The sequence below is a fragment of the Halichoerus grypus genome, chromosome 6, assembly GCF_964656455.1.
Source record: "Halichoerus grypus chromosome 6, mHalGry1.hap1.1, whole genome shotgun sequence".
NCBI classification, from domain to species: Eukaryota; Metazoa; Chordata; class Mammalia; order Carnivora; family Phocidae; genus Halichoerus; species Halichoerus grypus.
The window spans coordinates 28,604,242-28,621,586 of NC_135717.1; the positions used below are offsets into that span (position 1 = coordinate 28,604,242).

The window sequence follows — 17,345 nt, forward strand, 5'->3', positions numbered from 1 at the left end:
TTAGTTTGGGAACTAGTAAGATGATAAAGCTCACTCTCAGACCATTTAGGAAACGATTCATGGGCACTTCTAACGTATGGCCAAGTCCGTGCTAGCCTAAAGCTATGTCCCAACGCCTACGTCATTAACCTCACTCCGTCTCATTACCTAGGCATTTTATCATCTCCCATCACCCCAAGAAGAAACAGGACAATGAGATATTTTGAAAGAGAGGCCACATTCACATATCTTTTATACATTGTATTGTTACAATTGTTCTATTTTATTACTAGCTACTGTTAAACTCTTACTGCACCTAATTTATAAATGAAACTTTCTCATAGGTATGTTTGTCTAAGAAAAAAAACATAGTATATACGTAGAGTTTGGTAGTATCTGTGGTTTCAGGCATCCACCTGGGGGTCTTGGAAGTATCCCCGTGGAACTATTATATATTTGGTCTTTGTCCCTGGTTACTGGCAGAGAGCTCCTAAAACCCTTGGTGGAATGTCCTGGGGGAAAGGAGTGTCTTTTGTTATTCATAATGATCCCCTCAGGCACAAACACCTGAGTTCATGCCAAGGAGGTGATCAGAGTGGAACCCTGTGATAGCTTCATGTAGGGGCTGGTCTGCCAGAAAGACCAAACATGTGATTAGAAGGTGGGAACTTTCAGCCCCAACCTCCCCTCCAACACCCACCCTCCTCCCCCACTCTGAAGAGAGAGAGGGAATGCAGACTGAGTTATAAAAACGCTTGAACGATGAGATTCAAGGAGTTTCTGGCTTGGTGGACACACATGGGCTGGGAAGGCTAGTGTGCCCACAAAGGGTATGGAAGCTCCGCGTCACCCCACCATCCCTATCTTGTGTCCTACGCCTCTCTTCCATTTGGCGCTTCCTGAGTTGTAGCCTTCAAAATAAACCAGCCAACACAAGCAAAAATGCTTTCCTAAATTTTCTAGCCAATCTAGCGAATTATCCTGTCTGGGGGGAGGGGCTTGGGAACCCCGAATTTGTAGTTGGCTGGACAGAAGTGTAGGTACCCTAGGGACTTGTGACGGACATCTGAAGTGAGGACAGTCTTGTGGGAATGGGCCCTTTAACTTGTGGGATCCGACCCTAACTCCAGGTCGGTAGTGTCAAAATTGAATTAAGTGGTTGGATATTCGGGCGCCTGGGTGGCTCAGTTGGTTAAGCGACTGCCTTCAGCTCAGGTCATGATCCTGGAGTCCCTGGATCGAGTCCCGCATCGGGCTCCCTGCTCGGCGGGGAGCCTGCTTCTCCCTCTGACCCTCCCCCTCTCATGCTCTCTGTCTCTCATTCTCTCTCTCGCAAAATAAATAAAATCTTAAAAAAAAAAAAAAAAGCTGTTTAAAAAAAAAATGGTTGGATATTCCATTGGGGTCAGAGAATCAGAGAATTGGTATGGAAAAAGAACGCATATTTGGTCAAAAACGTCAAACACTAAACCAAAGAGTTACAGAGAAGGTAAGCAATTTGCCCAAGATCACACAGCTGGTGAGCTGCTCAGCTGGGATACCAGCCCTTACACAAATAAAGCTCTTGACCTTGGATCACCCCATTATGCTTCCTCTAGCTGTTGCTGACTCCTTCACATCCCCCAGCAGAGGCAGTATTCATATGCCCCTTGCAGGAAAGAAGGCTCGGTGTGGCTAAGTCAGTGTTTCCTAAACATCGGTCATTTGCGAAACACCTTGACAGTATCTGCTCCGCTATTACTTAATTGAATATTTTTCTTTGCATACGAAAACATCTTAATATAAAACTTCGGACACTTTTATATGGAGAACCAATATTTTCCCCTGAGACATAGAAATAAATTCTCAACAAATGTTTCCCCAGGGTGCCTGGGTGGCTCAGTTGGTTAAGCGACTGCCTTCGGCTCAGGACATGATCCTGGAGTCCCGGGATCGAGTCCCACATCAGGCTCCCTGCTCAGCAGGGAGTCTGCTTCTCCCTCTGACCCTCCTCCCTCTCATGCTCTCTGTCTCTCATTGTCTCTCTCGCAAATAAATAAAATCTTAAAAAAAAAAAAAAAAAATGTTTCCCCAGCTACCACCTAAAATCATCCCAGAGTGCTGCCCACTTTGGGAAAAACTGGACCGACTGAATCACCAGAGGTCACACAGCCGAGATCTCAACCCAGGTCCCATCTCTAAGCCTGGTGGCTGGCTCAGCCCCAACGCCGAACCCCCGACCACGCCATGTTTCTCGTTAACTGTGCTAGCGCAGCAAGAGGAAAGGACCTCTCGAAGTTTCTCAAGATGGCTCAATGTGACCAAAGGGAGAACCAGACGGAAGGATGGCAGACGACAGATGGCCAGAGGGCTGACTCCTCCAGGCAGTTAAGGATGCCCTGGGCAAGTCTCCCTGAATTTAATCAGAGCGCATCACAGTCTGAGACTCATCTACTCTAAATTGTTCTAGCAGCTGGTTGAATTTTCCCCCAGAACCCGAAAAGCCAGTCCTAGCTGGTCTAAGGGGCAGCACAAGCACCTGGAGACAAGAAACAACAGTGGATAATCACCCTGTCCCGGGGGGCAGGAGGGTGCAGAGGTCCCTTTTCATAACCTGGTCCAGCTCACCAAACTCCATCTCGGGAAACCTCTTGTGAAGCCAAAATGTTAGCTTATTCAGGCATTTTCTGAAGTGTTGCTTTCAAAGTGAAATTCAGATCTGATTTTATAACTGGACAATTTTTGTCTTGGGCCAAACTCGAGGTCCACGACTCCCTCATGGAATCACAGAAAGACGTGGGTAAGCATTCTCAAGACTAATACATAGGAAGTGCTTACAGGGGCTGGGCTCTATACGAAGTTCTTTTCACGCATTCACTCATTTATTCCTCATTCCAACAGGTGTGAATTATATTTGTACCGGTTTTACAGATCAGGGACTCGAGGCTTAAAGTTTGCGCAGTTAGTCCGTGGTAAGGCTGGGAGTGAATTTCTGCACCATCTGGCTCCAGAATCCACCTTCATATTACATCCTGATCTCCCAAATCCCTCTGCGGTTCAGCAAAGAAGCTCAGAAATTCCCTATCTGCCAACTCTCGGCTTGCTCACCTGATCTCCTTAAAAAATAAAAACCAAAAAGGGAGACTGTGTGTTGGTTATTAGAGGTCAAACACAGGTGGGCCATGGAGCAAACTGAAAGTGATCGTCGCTGAATGATTATAAATTTGGCTTTCGGTGATAAGCTTTTAGAAAGCTAATCGTTGTGAGTTTCTCGATAAATACAGCACCAGTTTCAATTAAAGGCTTAATCAGTGTATTTTGATAAGGACACGATGATGAAGACAACAGATGGCTTTGGGATTTTCATGCGCCACAGGAGACCACAAACATACATTTCATTCTGATTCCTATCAGGATTCGAAGCAACTGGAGAGTGAGCTACCTATTGCCATGCCAGGAGCCATGCTAATGTTGGGCAGATTTTACACTTTCAGGTTGAGACCAATTTTCATCAAGAAAAAAATTACGAAAAGAAAGATGAGTCATCTGTAAAGCAACCGACGACCACCAGCGTTATACTTTCCCCTAGGGAAGAGGTGAAGGGACGTCTGTGCAGTGGGAAGTAGAGGGTAGAGATGGGGGGCGGGGGGGCCACCCCAACTGCTTTTAAAACTTGTAATGGCTGCACCACATCCTGGGTCAAATAAATCAGACTCTAGGATAAATCCCAGGCATCGGCATTTTCTCTAAAGCTCTCCGGGTGATTCCCGTGTGATTCACTGCCTCCAGCCTCTGGCTGCTTCTTCTGGAAAGGTTCTGGATGTGTATCAGTCAGGGCTCCATCAGGGAAGCAGAACCACCATGAATTATGGGGCAAGGGATGCACGGTAGGAATTAGACCTTTCACAGTTGTGGGAGGAGCTGGGGATGCGAGGGTCTGGGAGGGGTTGTGGAAGACCAGAGGGGTCACCAGCCAGCCCATCTGAGAAGTCAGGCACATCTAGCTGGCGAGGTGGGGCTGTAGAGGGAAAGTGGGGGGAGGGGTCTTTGGGAGGCTGTTGTCTTGTCTGCCAAGCGTCTAGATGATGGAGGACTGCTGTTGGTCAGCAGGGCCAGCATTGGGGATGACAAGCTGGATGGGAAGTTGGGGAGAGTGAGCATGAGATGGAACCTCCATGGCCTTCTCTATCTGATTACCTCCTCATCCAAACATGGTGGACCTCAGTGAGTCAACATTGTACTTCCTGTCTGCCGCTCAGATCTCCCACCTTTAACCTAGAAACAGACAAGGAATGGGATTCTGGGAAATGGGGTTCTCGATTGAGCTAAGATTTCAACTGAAACTCCCAGCACGGGCTAGAAGGAACAGAAATCCCCTCAAGCTCGTTTGATTTAAGATAGTTTAATAAAGGTTAAAAAATGGGGAGAAATGTTAGCACCTTAATAGCTGGTACCCAGATTTATCTTGGGGAAGAAAGAGTTTTTGCTCAGAATCATAACTTGACAAACAGCTGGGGTGGTGTTCCTGAGAGCCCAAGGGTTTTTGGCACCATGGCTTCTTGGAAGCAGGTGAAGCTGCTCTGCATACGACCGGGAAGGGGGGTTGCACCTGGGTGGCTTAGTCAATTGAGCATCTGACTCTTGGTTTTGGCTCAGGTCCATGATCTCGGGCTCCATGCTCAGCAAAGAGTCGGCTTGAGATTCTCTCTCTCCCTCTGTCTCTCCCCCTACTCTCTCTCAAATAAATAAATATATCTTAAAAAAAAAAAAAAAAAGACAGGGAGGGGAAGTTGTCTTCCTTGGAACTGAGAGGTCTGAGCTAGAGAACTGCAAGCAAGGTGGGTGAGCCTGGGCCCTGGGAGTGGAGAAGGGCCAAGAAAAAGGAACCACTTAGTACAAGATGGCTAAAAGGATCTCGTTAGGTGGGAATGTCAACTGTGGGTTTTTAAATTGTTGGGAAGAGCTCAGAGCGAGCCCTTTCTGGATGTTTAGTTTGACAACTCCTCGGATGACCTGTGGGAGTAGCATAGGGCTTTGTTATGTTCTGTCGTTATGGAAACTGGTGAAGCATCCGAGTTTCCTACCCACATGGATGGGGTTCCGGGATGCAGGAAACCAAGCCTGGGAACAGAGAAGAGCTGAGCAGGGAAACCCTGAAATTCACTAACATCACAGCGGCAGATTTTGAGTTTCCCCAGGCTACCGCCACACAAATGTGAGACCTTTCTCCAAGGGTCTGGACAGTGGACACCCAGGGGGTAAGAAGACGCAACATCTTATGGAAAGGTCCAGTTCAGCTGAGCTGCTTTGGGACTGGAATGGGGATGTCATGGCCAAGTTCATTCTCTGCTTTCAGGGATGACAGTCTCTCTTGTTTGCTACTCTGAGGCAGCTGTGCTGTCTTCCTTCCTTCCCAAAGACTGGCTTTCTGTGCTCATCCACTGTCTTTGGTTTGCAAATCCATCACCAAACTGGCCCAATCTCCCTGTAGCCCAAGGAGAGAGACGCTGATTGGCCCAGACTGAGCCAGTCTGGACCAGTCAGCTCTGGCCTGCAGGAGGGGAATAAGGAGAGACAGAGACCCCCCCCCCCAAGCCCCTGGGACTGGTTCTCTAAGGAGAGGGGATGGGCTGGAAGGCAAGGATTGGCCCTGGGTGAGCACCGTAGAGCCAGGCACTGGGGTCAGCCTACTGCATCTAGAATCCCAACCCTGCTGGTTCTTAGATGGGTGATCTTGGGCAAGTCTCTTAACTTCTATGAAACCCAAGTTCCTCTTCTGTTCAATGTGGCTCTTGATAGTAGTGGCCTCATCTGGTTGCTATGGAGATGAAATCAGGTGATCCATATAAGAAGTGTAGGATCGTGTGTGGCACATGGCAGTGCTCAGGAGATGTTAGAGAAATTAATAAGAATGATAACCTTAAGAATTGAACATAGCATCCTGGCACTCACTGTGCCCATCTGAAGTTTCCATATACCGCCCTCCCAGGAGTCCTGCAGTTTTTATGTCCTCCCTCAGACTGCATTAAGACAGAGCTCCTGTCTACACTGTTCATGCCCATGTTCCTGAGATCTGACACATGATGATACGGTAGATGCCGGCTGCATGAAAGAAGGAATAAATAAACGCTCAAATATCCCCAGGTGTGGAAACTCATCACCTCCCAAGGCTCCCACTTTTTATAGTTCCAAGTGTTTGGAAAGGCCTCTCTCAGGCTGAGATGGTAACCTGATTCACGGGCGGCATCTATGTTTGGTCCCAGTTGCACATAGAAGAAACAGACTCCCTCTTCCATGGGCCAGTCCTTCAGCTGTCTCGAGACGCATCTCAAGTGCCCCTGAGCCTTCTCCTCTCCAGTCTGAACATCCTTGTCATGGAGGAGACCTTCAGTCCACCTTCCAATCTCCCCCCCTTTTCCCGTGCCCCCTATTCAAGATAAATAACTGTACGATGAATAACCAAGAGCACGGGCCCAACATCTGCTCTTACAAATGTGTCTGTTCATTTCCAAACTCGATTTCTTCCGGAAGCAAAGGAAAGTAACATTTCCTGAGCTCTTTTATAAATGACTTCTTTTCCTCCCCATAACCACCCTCTGCAATGTTGGAGCCTTCCCCATTTGACAGGTGAGACAGCTGGGGCTCAGAGAGGTTAAGGTATTTGTCCAAGACTGCACAGCCTATAAATGGCAGAGCTAGAGTTCAAACGTAGGTATAATCTAACCTGGAGTGAGTATAGTTCTCTCTCTCGATCAGAAGGCCACGCTGTCCAAGATAAGGACCCACAGGCTGTCTTCCCACTGGCAGAACCCAACTAGGAGTGCCTTGGATTGACTTAATCTAATTCAAAACCCCTTTCAGGGGTTTAGGGGACCGAGGACAGAACGACCCAGAGTGGGTCAAAATTCCAGAAGGAAAAAAAAAAATCCACGTATCTGATCATTCAGCAAATAGCAGCCAATTAAATAAAGGGAAAGATGTAAATCAGGATATTTACATTTCCTGGGGGGCGGGGGCCAGCGAAGCTCGTGGACCCGAAACACCAAGTCACACCTGCTAAGTCGTTCATACCTTCCGTCCTTCCTTTTCTCTGTGAGCATCCTGCCCAGGAAATATCAAGGGAGGGCTGGCTCTCATGTGAAGAGACAATGTGGAAATGAAACTGGCCTGGTCCAGCGTGATCTGATTCCGCACTGAGCGCCAAGGAAAAGCTGAACCCTCCGTTGAGATCATCAAGTGATACAGATGAGCACTTCTCAGGCTCTGTGGCCATTCAGATCAGCACTGTTCCAGAAACACGCAGAGAGAGTGAGAAAACCCTTAATTGTCAGGCCGCTGTGTGTGCATTACCGAGGTGCTCGCCCTCCCTCCCTCTCTCTGTCTCATAAGATGTCGTTTCTTTTGGAGATTTCAAAAAAATGATGAGATCTTAGCATAAGATCAAGCAATGTGGGTTCTCCACGTGGAGTGCGCCTTCTCCACTCAGCCTGGCCACGGCCCTATCTGTCACCGTTGCTGCCACGCTGGGACTCCAGCTCCATGCTGAGCCCCGATGCGAATTGCTATTGGTCTCTCCTGTGGCCGGCTGAATAATGTCCCTCAGAGATACGCACAGCCTAATCCCTGGACCCTAGGAATATGGGACTTTGCGGGTGGGATTACATTAAGGATCTTGAGATGGAGAGATTTTCCTGGGTTACTTGGGTGGGTTCTAAATGTACTCACAAGTAGCCTTATAAGAGGGAGACAGATTTGGACACAAAAGAGGGAAGGAGACGGGATGACATCAGCAGAGAGAGATTTAAAGATTCCCTTCTGCTGGCTTTGACAGGGGAGGAAGGGGCCACCAGCCAAGGACTGCGAGAAACGCAGCTCTAGAAACTGGAAAACGCAAGGAAGAAGATTCTCCCCGGGGGCCTCCGGAAGGAGCGTGGTCCCGCTGACGCTTGATTTCAGCCCAGTGAAGCCGATTTCAGACCTCTGGCCTCCAGAACTATGAGAGCATAAATGTGTGTTATTTGAAGACCCCAACTCTGTGGGAGTTGGTTACAGCAGCACGGGGAACTCATACACGTAGCAAAGCTGCTGCTTCACACTGTCATTCTGCAGGAATGCTATGAACTGGATCCACCGTCTTAAGCTTCAGAGGGCCTGGCGGCTCTCACTGCCCGGAGAAGTGGGAACATGAACTCTTGCTCATCGATGATGTACGTATTCAGCGTGCATCTGCTCTGAGTTGGGCATGTGTTGGGGGCTGCTGACACTGCTGGGAGTGAAAACAGCTCAGCCTCCATTCTCACCAAGGCCAGTGTCTGGTAGGAGAAAGGTAGCGAGCCCATACTCACGCCAATGCATGTAGATCTAAGCGGAGGGAAAGTCTTTCTAAGGATTGTGGTTATGGGGATAACACTGGACACAGACTGGGAAGTCCTGGAAAGGCTTCCCTTCCCTGGATCTGAGCCCTGGAGGGAGAGGGAGAGTTAACCAGGCAAAGACGGTAGCGGGAGGAGGGGTCCAGGCAGAGGGAACAGCACGGAAAATGGCCCCAGTCGCAGGACAGGGTGTGGAGTGCGTGTGTATGTGGGAGGTGGTGGCGAAAGGTGCCCCGTGGGGTACAGATCAGGGGTGGGGGCTGCAGGTGGAGGAAAGATGAAGAACAGAGGGCAGAAGAGCCAGGAATGGACCTGGCGGTATCAGGTAGGCTTGATCACAGTAACAAATTCTGGAAAGTGTTTAAAACTGGGAGCCATGGTTTGATTTGCATTTCCAGAGGCTCCTTCTGGCTGTGGTACCCTGACCTGGATGGCAGCAAGGTGGAAGGCTGGGAGGCTCTTGAGATCCAAGACAGAGATGGGAATGCGCACTTGGGTGGCAGCCATGGTGAAAGAGGAAAGTGGACAGTTTTTAAAACTAGTTTAGGAGATAAAATTGACTCAATTTGGGGATGGAGTGAATACGTGAAGTGGCAAATTGGAAGGAGTCAAGAATGGTGTCTAACTTCAGAATTTGACATTTCCATGGGTAGATGGTAATGCTGGGCTATTTGCAGAGCTATGTTTGGTGAGGACAGGGCTGGGGGATGGCACGGGGATCATGAGTTTGGACTTGGACATATTGGGTTTGATATATCTGAGACATTGATGGAAGGCATCAAAGATCATAAACTTCCTTCCCTTTCTTAGTATTTTTCCTTTAAAAAGGTGTACGTGGGGGCCACCTGGGTGGCTCAGTAGGTGAGTTTCTGACTCTTGGTTTTGGCTCAGGTTGTGATCTAGGATCATGAGATCAAGCCCTGCATTGGGCCCTGTGCTGGGCGTGGAGCGCTCTCTCCCTCTCCTTCTGCCCCTCCCCCCTCCCACTCACACATGTGCACTCTCTCTCTAAAAAAAAAAGGGAAGAAAAAGTAAACGGTGCATGTGTGTCCAAAAAGGCAAACACTGTATGATTCCATTTATATAAGGAACTTAGAGTAGTCAAAATCATAGGGATAGAAAGCCAACAGTAGTTGCCAGGGGCTGGGAGAGAACGCTGAGTTATTGTTTGATGGACACAGGATTTCAATTTTGCAAGTTGCAAAGTTCTGGAGATGGATGGTGGTAATGGTTGCACAACAGTGTAAATATTCTTAATACCACTGAACTGTATACTTACAAATGGTCATGATGGTAAAATTTCTGTTTATGTGTATTTTGCCACAATAAAAAATTGGAAAAAAGTGTGTGTGTTTGTGAACTATATACAAAAGTGTGCATAAGATACATACATGCCATCTATGGAATAGTAAGCAATTATGTCCCCATCATCTTGCCTAAGTCATAACCTGTATGCGACCCTTAGAAGCCTCATTGTGCCCTGTTCCCTTGAATTTCCCTCAGTCCCTCAGAGGTGAGCCTTAGGCTGAGTTTATCTTAATGCTTTTTCTTTGTATAATTTACTATCTCTATATGAATGCCTGTACCTTTTTTGGTTTTACACATTTTGACCTTTACATCATCATGGCTGAAAGTCTTTATTTTTGAGATGCATCTGGGTTAATGCCTGGGGGGCATCTATTTTTCACTGCTATAGAGAATTCCACAGAATGACTAGGCCACCATGGATTTGTCCTTTTCTGCTGCTGACAAACACCTGAGTTGTTTCCAGTGTTTTGCTCTTACAAACAAGGCTGATAAGAACATTCTGGAATATGCCTCCTGGGACTTACTGTGCGAGTTTCTTTAAGGCACTGCTGGGATGATGGAAATGTTCTACAAAAATGTGTATGCTTTCCAGTAGGACAGCCATTAGGCTCAATCGATGAACGAGCACTTGAAATGTAGTAACTGTAATTTTTATTTTATTTCCATGACTTTAATTTGAAATAGCCACATGAAGCTCGTGCCTACCCAGTTATACAGAGCAGCCCTAGGGTATCCCCAGAGGAGAAACTACTGGTTGTAGAGTAAGTACATGCTCATCTTTACTAGGTGATGCCAGAATGTTCTACAAAGTGCTAGAGCCAATATCCCTTTATCTTAATCAGTGTTCTCCAACTTCCTAGGTCTTTGCTAGCCAGAGAAAGCATCCAGGGGGAAGTTTCTGAGAATGAACAGGGCTGTATTAGTCAGGATTCTCCCATGGAACAGAAGCAAAAGGAGATCTGATTGATTGATTGATCGAGCGATGGATTATTTAATTATAAGGAAGTGGCTCACATGATTATCGAGGCTGAGAAGCCCCAAGATCTATCGTCAGCAAGCTGGAGAAGCAGGAGAGCCGATGCTATATAGCTCCAGTCCAAAAGCTGGCAGGCTCAAGCCCCAAGAAGAGTTGATTTTTCAGTTCAAGTCCACAGGGAGGAAAAGATCAATATCCCAGAAGCTCAGTAAAGCAGGCAAATTTCCCTCTTTCTCAGCCTTTCTGTTCTACTCAGGCCTTCAGGGGATTGCATGAGGCCCACCCACACTGGAAAAGGCAATCTGCTTTACTCCGTCCACTGATCCGAATGTTTCATCTCATCCAGAAACCCCCGTATAGACTCCCCCAGAATAACGTATGCCCAGATGTCTGGCGACCCCACGGCCCCAGTCAAGTTGACACATAAACTTCACCATCACAAGAGCCTAATATGGTGATCTCGCTCCCAGCTCACCAGCACAGAGGAGACTCAGATCCTCAGAGGTAAGAGAATGAAGTCCTCGAGAGTAAGACAGTCCAAGCTCCCAGACAGAACAATTTCCTTTCCTGAAGTGTTTCTGACTGCAAAAAGCAACTTGGAACAGCAGAAGCTTGTCGAGTGGGGGGACGTATCTTTCTCCGTTTGATCAGCCCAGTTTCCCACGCCCATCCCTACCTCCTGGCATGCTTAGAAATTCAGGAGGGTCCTTCCACTCAGAGGTCCAACCTGCAATGTCCTCCATCCTCTCTCCTTGTCCCTCCATTTCCCTTCTCCTCCCTCTTCCCTTCCCCTCTCCCAACTCCTCAAATCCATGCATTTTGTCCAAAACAAATTGCTTTTCAGATCTTCTGCCTTGAGACCTGTTCTTAGGGGATGCTATTTAAAACCCTGAGTGCAACCGGCGTGATGCAGAACTCCCAAACGTGGCTAAGATGTGTCAAGTGACATAAATGCACATGCTTCATTTTGCCCTTGGCTTGAAGCTTTTCAAAACTAACGGACTTGAGAATCGCCAGCTCATTGAAGGCCAAAAAAAAAAAAAAAAAAAAAAAAAAATGCAGGTGTATAAAACATTTTTAAAAATAACACTGGTGATAATAAAGTCAAGGCCCCGGGGTAGAGCTGGTCTTACTGGCGGACAGCCGCTCCCCAGCTTCTAGGGGAGAGGAGTGAGTTCTGGGTGTTCTCTGGGGATGACTCAGCAGCCCCAATCCCCTGCGATCCCTCAAAGTGCGACGTTAACAGTGAAATGGAGGATTTGCTTTTTTCCTTAGGAGGAAGAGCCACCTACTTTCACACGCATCCTATCTTTTCATCTCTTGCTGTCTTGTTGCCAGGGAAGTGTCGATGCCCCCCTGTACAGAGGGAGAAACTGAAGCTGTAACACAGCTAAAAATCTGCTCCAGGGCCACACGGTTGGTAACAAGGAGAAACTGGGGTTCAAAGCCAGTTGAGAGACCCCATAACGTGGTTGGGATGGACGCTGGACCCAGAATGCCTGGGATAAACCAATATCTGCTATTTAATGGACGCTGTGCAACCCCAGGCAAGTTACTCGACCTCTCTGTGCATCAGCTTCCTCCTCTCTAAGATGGGAAGTAGCGGGGTGCGAGTCCTATGCTCCTGAAACCCGTCCTTCACACACCCGCCTCCCCTCCCCGCTCCGAGTCTGACGCTCCCTGATTAAAAGCCACCACTGCCCAGGGCAAGCCGAGAGACAGAGCACACTATCCCTTTTATGAAAATCCCGCAAGCAGGTGTAAAATGAAGATAACCACCCCCTGCCCCTGCTCAGCGCTGGAAGATTCTTAATTATCTGAAGCCCAGATAAACAGCAGGACCAGGATTGTAGGGAGGATGTGGGAGAGCCAGGCAAGCAAGCACGGGCTGCTGAATTATGAAAAGCTAATGGTGTGATTCAGTGCCTGGAATTAAAGGTGAGAAAATGAGTCCGAGCTTGGCGACAGCCTCAGTAGGACAGGCGAGAGGGAGTGGCGGGACCTGGGGCAGCAGCGGAAGGACGGGAGGTGGGGGGCACAGAGGATCAAGGAGAGAACAAAGCAGGCTCCAAGCTTTATCTCCCGGACATTTGGCACCTATTAAGGGGCGTTTTTGTGATACGGAGGGGTTTACTGGCTCATTCAAATGAAGCTCATAAAATCACCAAACTTCACGAGATCTCCAGCTGCCACGTGGCATCTGTAAACCAGAGGACAAGCTAAGGAAGACACAGAAGATAACGCCTTGCCCGCCAGGGTCACTCATAGCCCTTCCCTGAACCTGACCTTGTGGGCCTTAGGCAAGGCGAACAGGGGGTTGCCCTGATTCATCCTTTCATTAGTAGGCACTTTTCACAGATGGCGTGATAACGTGTGCCCAGGACCCGCCCGCAGGAAGGGCTCAGTAAATGTTGAGTGCTGTGCTCCCTGAGAACCCCTACAGGGCACTACCTCGAATTCCTGGCAGGTAGACTTGCAAACCTGGCCACCTAAGTTAGAGCTCATCATTTTAGGTTCCAAATAAATCGCTTCTCTCGAGAGAAAGAGTACAGAAAAGTCCTGACTGAGTCCTGTTCACTGAGCCTCCCTCAGTAAAATTCTTTCCATTTCTACCACACTTCATTCAAGATGACAGAACAAGACAAACCCAATGTGGGATTGTGAGACTGTGGGATTGCGGGTGTCCAACCAGGAGTTTGTCCTTGCATTCTAGAAGTGCTGGGCAAAGAAGAGAGGGAATAAAGAGTAAACAGCAGTTCTTCTGTGCTCTGTCATGTGCCCAGGCTCATACACTGAGGACGACGGAGAGCCAGGATGACCCCTGAGCCCAATTCTCATGAACCCATGCTAGTTCCCCAGGGACTGGGTAAATCTCCCTCTTCTACTTCCTCACCATCCTGGCAAGAGGAGAGGTTGAACCAGCAAGGCAAGAACATGGAAGTCCATGAAAGAAAAATGCTAAACGTTGGGGGTGTTGGGGTCAGCAGCCATTGGACCCATTCTTTAAAAGAGTCAATACAACAGGAGACGTAAGAGTGAGAAGACACCCGCAACCCTGAAATGTGGTCTGACTCACATAGTCTCCACAGGAGCTGATGGGTATTAACTTGATTACTTAGGAGCAGGTGTGACAAAACCAATCTCATCCTGGTTATTACAGCTACAATCACTGGGACAGTTCCAGTCAATGGCTGTCACGTTCTTGTCACTCAGAGCTTCCCCGCCTGAGCCTGCAAATGCTTCGTGTGGTCTGAAATTCTATTTCCCTCTTACCCTGTGCCAGGGGCCCTCGTGTGTGTGTGTGTGTGTGTGTGTGTGTGTGTGTGTGTGTGTAGGGAAGTTGTTGGGTAAGGATGGAATATGCACATTCCACAAATATTAATTGCCCTAATAAGTGCCAAGCCCTATTCAAGATGCTGGGAAGATAGAACAGTGAGGAAGATGAATAAGATTCCTACCCTCGTGGTGTATACTCTAAAGAATTTCCTTCCTCCCTTCCCTCATTCACTCACTGAATCAATACTCTGGGATCACCGCATCCTAGCTTGGCTTCTGATTAGCTAATGCAACCGTGGGCAAATTTTTTAACCTCCAATTTTCTCTTCTCTAATAGGGATGCAAGAATAGGAGCCATATAGCTGTGTAAGGGTCTGGCTCTGAGAAATAGCCAGGAAACTGAATTCAAGAACAGCCCACACGTGGTCTGCTAGCCTGGGAGGCTGAGGATGATGGATGAGGCATTTGTTCGCATCTGAGTGGGCAGTGATCTCTATCCTGTCCACCCTGGGTCCATCGTGCCCTGCTGAGATTGACAAGGTGGGTGCACCTCCGGGCAAGGTTGCATACTGTACCAGGCTGGGCCTGGGGGGGCTGTCAGTAGAATCCACTATTGTCTGCAGGCTCCTAGCAAGTCCCCCCAACCCCGGGGGGCCTGGAAGCCGGCCCCTCCCCTGGAGAATGGCACTGAGCCCCTCTTATGTCTTGACTACACTGACCTCCTTCTGTATCCTTTGAATAACTTGATCGATTCCAGTATCTACTGATGCATTGGCGGCACAGTGGTGAGCCTAGCTGTTTTCAAGGATCTATCTACGGTTGAGATTTGTCCCTAAGTGGGCATGATGGGGAAATTCAATGAGTCAAGAGTTTAGTGCCCTGCTTGGCCCAGGGCTGGAGCTTACACGCTAGCTGTTCTTGTCATTGCTCACTCACTGCGTGCCAGGCATGGGCCAGATGCTGGGGATGCCGAATGTGCACACACCAGATGCAAAGGTCAGTAAATGCAAAGTGACAGCCATTGTTCCTGTAGCAGCAAAAAAAAAAAAAAAAAAAAAAAAAAACCTTTGCTCCCTCTTAAGCACCCTCAGGCTGAAGGGAGCTTTTCAGTACTTTACAGCAGAACTCCTGTTCTCTGTCTTCTTTCATTTTTTTTTAAAGAGAGAGAGCGCACGCGAGAGTGGGGAGTTGGAAGAGGGAGGGACAGAATCTTTTTTTTTTTTTTAAGATTTTATTTATTTATTTGAGAGAGAAAGCGGGAGCCAGGGGGAGGGGCAGAAGCAGGCTCTCCGCTGAGCAGGGAACCCGATATTGGGCTCCATCCCAGGACTCTGAGATCATGACCTGAGCCAAAGGCAGACGCTTAACCGACTGACTGGGCCACCCAGGCGCCCCAACTAAAGGTTATATATTAAGTAATAGAAGAACAGTTGTAAAACTAGCTGTCAGAATTAATAAAAACCGTTACTATTAACATAGGTCATTTTTATGAATTGGGATTAAAGATAGAACGGAGGAAGAAAGACTTAATTTGCATGTACAGGCACACCTCGTTTTACTGTGCTTCGCTTTATTACGCTTCGAAGATACTGCATTTTTTACAAATCGAAGTTTCAAGACTTCGGTGGAGGAAGTTGGTGTAGATGTGGTGGGAATAACAAGAGAACCGGAATGAGAAGTGGAACCTAAAGATGGGACTGAATTGCTACCATCTCTTGATAAAACATTAACAGGTAAGGAGCTGTTTCTCATGGATGAGCAAAGAAAATGGTTTCTTTTTTTTTTTTAAGCTTTTCTTTCTTTCTTTCTTTCTTTTTTAAGATTTTATTTATTTATTTGACAGAGAGAGATAGCGAGAGAGGGAACAGAAGCAGGGGGAGTGGGAGAGGGAGAAGCAGGCTTCCCGCCAAGCAGGGAGCCCAATGCGGGGCTCGATTCCAGGACCCTGGGACCATGACCTGAGCCAAAGGCAGACGCTTAACGACTGAGCCACCCAGGCGCCCCAAAGAAAATGGTTTCTGAAGATGCCATGCAATTGTCAAAATGACAACAAAGGACTGAGAATATGACATGAACTTAGTGGATAAAGCAGTGACGGGGTTTGGAGGGTTGACCCCAGTTTGGAAGGAAGTTCTACTGTAGGTGAGATGCGATCAAGGAGCATCCCATGCTACCGAGAAATCATTCAGGAAAAGAAGAATCCATCCATGCGGCAGACTTCATTGTTGTTTTAAGAACCTGCCACAGCCACCCCCACCTTCAGCAGCCACCACTCTGATCGGTCAGCGCCATCAACATGGAGGCAAGACCCTCCACCGGCAAAAGGATTACAGCTCTCTGAAAGCTCAGAAGATGGCTAGCGGGTTTTTTGTTTTGTTTTGTTTTGTTTAGCAATAGAGCTAATTAATTAAGGCCTGTGCATTGTTTTTTTAAGACAACACATTTGCACACTTAATAAACAACAGTATAGTGTAAACATAACTTTTATAAGCACTGGGAAGCCAACAAAATTCATCTTACTCACTTTATAGCAAGGTTTGCTTTATTGCAGGGGTCCAGAACCGAACCCACAATACCTCTAAGGCGCACCTGTGTTATTTAGAGAGTGTGATCATCCCAACCCTCTTGCTGCCGGTGAACTCTCAACTATTCCATACTTTATGGCTTTTCCCTTTGCCCTGAGTTCATCCACAAGTAGGAGCTGCACGGAAATTTCTGCATTTACTGACCTATGCCTGGATCCTTGCTGTTTGCTCGTTTCCGCGGGGTGACTATACCCGTTACTTCAGTTCAGTATCTGGGGGTGAGCCCCGAGAATCTGTGTCTAGTTCCGTGGTCTCCCTCACATGACAGACAAAGACACAGAACTTCCTGCCACTCATCTGCACTTGAGTAACCCACAGGCACCTCAAACTCCTGTCCAACCCTGGCTTTCTCGGTGGTTGGAATCACCTGACTTAATAGAACACCTGATCTTAGTTAATACTTCTCCCACACAACCAATCCTTCCTCGAGTTCTTTTGAAAAACAAAAACCAAAAAAAAAAAACCATGAGGAGGAAAGGATTGTTTCTCCACACTCATGTATGTATTGGTTTAGTTTATTTCCAGATCAAAGGGAAGATGTTTCTTATTCGTAGGGTGGGGATGTTCTAGAACTTTCCTCCAAGGGCTCCTGGGAGGAGGGATCGTGCCCATGAAGCACTTAGCACAGGGTCTGGCCCACACAGAGAGCTAAATAAATGGCAGCTATTAATCCTGTGGTCTACCTGACGGGGTGAGAGACAAGGTCACGTTATGCAGTATATGTAGAAGGTCATCCAAGGAGAATATGGGTTTTGAAAGCAGGAAGAGCCGGATCTGAATCCTAATTGCTCTGTTTACTAGCTGGGAGGCCCGAGGAGGTTAACTTCCCTGAGCCTCAGTCTTTCTCATCTGTAAAATGGGGTAATCCCA

At 47.7% G+C, this 17,345-nt stretch overlaps 1 protein-coding gene and 1 long non-coding RNA gene across 8 annotated transcripts in view; one reads left to right on the plus strand and one right to left on the minus strand.

Moving 5' to 3' along the window:
• LOC118550428 (uncharacterized) overlaps nt 1-9,673 on the plus strand; it is a 31,063-nt gene extending 21,390 nt beyond the window's left edge. For 4 of the 7 annotated variants that reach the window (XR_013448889.1, XR_013448890.1, XR_013448887.1 and 1 more), the window contains one exon: nt 2,054-3,647. This is a non-coding gene — a long non-coding RNA (uncharacterized LOC118550428). Of the gene's footprint in view, nt 1-2,053; nt 3,648-7,789 lie in introns of those variants that run through there. The other 3 variants (XR_013448888.1, XR_013448892.1, XR_013448891.1) reach the window with 3 other exon arrangements.
• The window catches only part of BMERB1 (bMERB domain containing 1), a 112,665-nt gene that overhangs the window by 25,602 nt on the left and 69,718 nt on the right, over nt 1-17,345 (minus strand). The gene's annotated exons all lie outside the window — the stretch shown is intronic.